The sequence below is a fragment of the Colobus angolensis genome, unplaced genomic scaffold (genome assembly GCF_000951035.1).
Source record: "Colobus angolensis palliatus isolate OR3802 unplaced genomic scaffold, Cang.pa_1.0 Scaffold11, whole genome shotgun sequence".
Lineage (NCBI taxonomy): Eukaryota > Metazoa > Chordata > Mammalia > Primates > Cercopithecidae > Colobus > Colobus angolensis.
In genome coordinates, this window is record NW_012112030.1 from 13,673,591 (window position 1) to 13,678,815 (window position 5,225).

Consider the following 5,225-nt stretch of genomic DNA (forward strand, 5'->3'; position numbering starts at 1 on the left):
AAAGACACATGCACACGTATGTTTATTGCGGCACTATTCACAATAGCAAAGACTTGGAATCAACCCAAATGTCCATCTGTGACAGACTGGATTAATTTTTATTATTTTATTCTTCTTTCTTTTCTTATTAATCTGGTTAGCAATGTATCTATTTGTTAAACTTTTCAAAAACTAAGTTCCTGGATTCATTGATTTTTTTAATGGGCTTTCCGTGTCTCCATCTCTTTCAGTTCTGCTCTGATCTTAGTTATTTCTTGTCTTCTGCTAGCTTTTGAATTTGTTTGCTCTTGCTTCCCTAGTTCTTTTAATTATAATATTAGGGTGTCAATTTTAGAACTTTCCTGCTTTCTGATGTGGACATTTAGTGCTATAAATTTCCCTCTAGACAATGCTTAGCTTTGTACCAGAGATTCTGGTACATTGTCACTTAGTTCTCATTGGTTTTGAAGAATTTTGTTATTTCTGCCTTAATTTTGCTATTTGCCAAGTAGGCATTCAGGAACAGACTGTTCAGTTTCCATATAGATGTGAGGTTTTGAGTGAGTTTCTTAATCCTGAGTTCTAATTTGATTGCACTGTGGTTTGAGAGGCTGTTTGTTATGATCTCAGTTCTTCTGCATTTGCTGAGGAATGTTTTACTTCAAATTATGTGGTGGATTTTAGGATAAGTGCAATGTGGTGCTGAGAACAATGTATATTCTGTTGATTTGAGGTGGAAATTTCTGTAGATATCTATCAGACATGCCTGGTCCAGAGCTGAGTTTAAGTCCTGTTTCCAGACAGCATAATTGTGTATTTAGAAAAACTCACAATCGCAGCACAAAAATGCCTTAAGCTGATAAACAACTTCAGCAAAGTCTCAGGATACACAATCAATGTGCAAAACTCACAAGCATTCCTATACACCAATAATAGACAAGCAGAGAGCCAAATCATAAGTGAACTCCCATTCACAATTGCTACAAACAGAACAAAATACCTAGGAATACAACTTACAAGGGACATGAAGGACCTCTTCAAGGAGAACGTCAAACCACTGCTCAAGAAAATAAGAGAGGACACAAACAAAGGGAAAAACATTTCATGCTCATTGATAGGAAGTGTCAATATCGTGAAAATTGCCATACTTCCCAAAGTAATTTATAGATTCAATGCTATTCCATCAACCTACGATTGACTTCTTCAGATAACTAGAAAAATCTATTTTAAATTTCACATGGAACCAAAAAAGAGCCCATATAGCTAAGAAAATCCTAGGCAAAAAGAACAAAGCTGGAGGCATCATGCTACCTGACTTCAAACTATACTACAAGGCTACAGTAACCCAAACAACATGGCACTTGTAGCAAAACAGATTTGTAGACCAAATGGAGCAAACAAAGGGCTCAGAAGTAACACCACACATCTACAACCATCTGATCTTTGACAACCCTGACAAAAACAAGCAATGGGAAAAGGATTCCCTATTTAATAAATGGTGTTGAGAAAACTGTCTAGCCATATGCGGAAAACTGAAACTAGACCCCTTCCTTATACTTTATACAAAAATTGATTTAAGATGGATTAAAGACTTAAATGTTAGACCTAAAACTAAAAACCACAGAAGAAAACCTAAGCAATATCATTCAGGACATAGACATTTAAGTCATAAAGACTTATAACTAAAACACCAAAGGCAATTGCAACAAAAGACAAAATTGACAAATGAGGTCTAATTAAACTAAAGAGCTTCTGCTCAACAAAAGAAACTATCATCACAGTGAACAAGCAACCTACAGAATGGGAGAATTTTTGCAATCTATACATCTAACAAAGGGCTAATATATAGAATCTACAAGGAACTTAAACAAATTTACAAGAAAAATACAAACAACCCCATCAAAAAGTGGCCAAAGAATATGAACAGACTTCTCAAAAGAAGACATTTATGTAGCCAACAGACACATGATAAAAGCTCATCATCGCTGGTCACTAGAGAAATGCAAATCAAAAGCAAAATGAGATGCCATTTCATGCCAGTTAGAATGGCAATCATTAAAAAGTCAAGAAACAACAGATGATGGCAAGGATGCAGAGAAATAGGAACACTTTTACACTGTTGGTGGGAGTGTAAATTAGTTCAACCATTGTGGAAGACAATGTGGCAACACTTCAAGTATCTAGAACCAGAAATACCATTTGACCCAGCAATCCCATTATTGGGTATATACCTAAAGGATTATAAATCATTCGACTGTAAACATACATGCACATGTATGTTTATTGCAGCGCTATTTACAACAGCAAAGACTTGGAACCAACCCAAACGCCCCTCAATGACAGATGGAATGAAGAAAATGTGGCACATATACACCATGGAATACCATGCAACCATTAAAAATAATGAATTCAGGTAGTTTACAGGGACATGGATGAAACTGGAAGCCATCATTCTCAGCAAACTAACACATGAATAGAAAACCAAACATTGCATATTCTCACTTAAGTGGGAGCTGAACAATGAGAACACAGGGAGGGGGACATTAAACGCTGAGGTCTATCAAGCGGTTGGGGAAAGGTTAGGGAGAGCATTAGAACAAATACCTTAATGCATGTGGAGCTTAAAACCTAGATAATGGGATGATAGGAGCAGAAAACCACCATGGCACATGTATACCTATGTAACAAACCTGCACATTCAGCACATGTGTCCCAGAACTTCAAGTAAAATAAAAAATAAAAAAAACAGAAATGCTACTGATTTTTATATGTTGATTTTCTATCCTCAACCTTACTGAATTTATCAGTTCTAATAATTTTTGAAATAATCATTTGTTTTTTCTGGTTATAACATCATATCATCCACAAACAAGATAATTTGGCTTCTCTCCTTCCAATTTGGCTATTGTTTTTTCTTTCTCTTGTCTAATTGCTTTGGCTAGTACTTCTAGTACTATGTTGAATAAAGTGGTGAAAGTGAGCATCTTTGTTCTCTTCCTGATCTAAGATAAAAGGCTTTCAGTTTTTCCTTGTTCAGGATAATACTAGTTTGGGTTTCTTTCATATGACCTCTATTGCATTAAGGTATGTTCCTTCTATTCCCAGTTTGTTGATAGTTTTTATAATGAATAAATCAAATTTTCCTAATTTATGTTTATTAAAATTATCATATGGTTTTTGTCCATTGTGCTGAGGTGATGCATCATGCTTATTGATTTGTGTATTTTGAACCATCCTTGCATCCCAAGGATAAATCTTACTTGGTTATGACAAATGATGTTTTAAATATTTCATTGAATTTAGTTTGCCAGTCTGGTAGGCTTTTTTAAAGAATTTGTTAAACGATATTCATCAGAGATTTCACCCTGTTGTTTTTGTTATTGTTGTTGTTTTTGTCTGGTTTTGTTATTAGGGTAATGCTGGCAGCCTAGAATGAGGTACTCTTTTGTTTTGTTTTGTTTTTGTTTTTTTGAGAGACAGAGTCTCGCTCCGTCACCCAGGCTGGAGTGCAGTGTCGTGATCTTGGCTCACTGCAACCGCCACCTCCCAGGTTCAAGGGATTCTCCTGCCTCAGCCTCTCAAGTAGCTGGGACTACAAGTGCATGCCACTATGCTGGACTAATTTTTGTATTTTTAATAGAGATGGGGTTTCACCATATTGGTCAGGCTTGTCTTGAACTTCTGACCTCGTGATCTGCCCACCTCAGCCTCCCAAAGTGCTTGGATTACAGGAGTGAGCCACCTCACTCGGCCCCTAGAATGAGTTTTTATTCTTTTCTGTTCAATTTATTGGAATAGTTTGATTAAGATTGGTATTAATTCTTCCTTAAATGTTTGGTAGAATTCAGTGATGAATCCATCAGTGGCTGCCTGGGTTTTTCCTTGATGAGAAGCTTTTTATTATTGTTTCTATCTTATTATTTGTTAGTGGTCTATTCAAGTTTTGGATTTCTTCATTCAATCTTGGTAGGTGGTATTATCTGAAATTTATTAATTTATTCTAGATTTTTGAATTTATTGATGTGTAGTTACTCATAACAGTCTCTAATAAATAATCCTTCAAATTTTTGTTGTATCACTTATAAATGTTTCTCTTCTTTCCTCTGATATTATTTATTTGCATTTTTTCTCTTTTTTTCTTAGTCTGGATAAAATTTATCAATTGTATCTTTTCACTATTGATTTTATTGATCTTTCCTATGTTTTTGTCTGAATTTTACTTAGTTCCCTTTTGTGTTTATTATTTATTTTCTTCTACTAAATATGGACATAGTTCGCTCTTGCTTTTCCGGTTCTTTAAAATGAATCATAAACTTGTTTTTTTGAAATATTTCTACTCTTTTGATCTAAACATTTATTGCTATAAATTTCCCTCTTAGTGTTAGTATTAGTTCTGCTGTACTCTAGAGGTCTTGGTATGTTGTATTTTTCATTTGTTTCAAATAAACTTTAAAATTTTCTCAATTTCTTTATTGATCCAATGGTCATTTAGGAGCATGTTATTGATCCAATTGTCATTTAGGAGCATGTTTTTGACATCCATGTATTTTTACAATTTCTAAAGTAGCTTTTCTTGTTAATTTATAGTTTCATCTCATTTTGGTCCAAAAAGATGCTTGATATAATTTCCATTACAAAAAATTTGACTTGTTTGGCATAGCATATGGTGGGCTGGTATATGGATAAATGGGCTGGTATATATATATTTGTGTCTGTGTGTCTATATATATATATATGTATATGTGTGTGTGTGTATAAATATATATACACACAAATATATATATATAGACACACACACACACACATATATATGATGTCTTCTGGTAGTAGGCTTTAATTTTTTGCTTTTTATTTTCTGTGTATCTCTTATAGGTTTTTCATTGTGGTTACCATGAGGCTTCCAAAAAACATTTTATAACCAATTATTTAAACTAATTACAATTTTTAAATTTCCTTCTTTGTCCTTGACCTTAGAGAGTTTAATTATTATATGCCTTGAGATAGGCTCTGGCTAGGGTACTCAGGCAAGAGAAAGAAATAAAGGGTGTTCAGTTAGGAAAACAAGAGGTCAAATTGTCCCTGTTTGCTGATGACATGATTGTATATTTAGAAAACCCCATTGTCTCAGCCCAAAATCTCTTTAAGGTGGTAAGCAACTTCAGCAAAGTCTCAGGATACAAAATTAATGTGCAAAAATCACAAGCATTCTTATACACCAGTAACAGACAAGCAGAGAGCCAAATCAG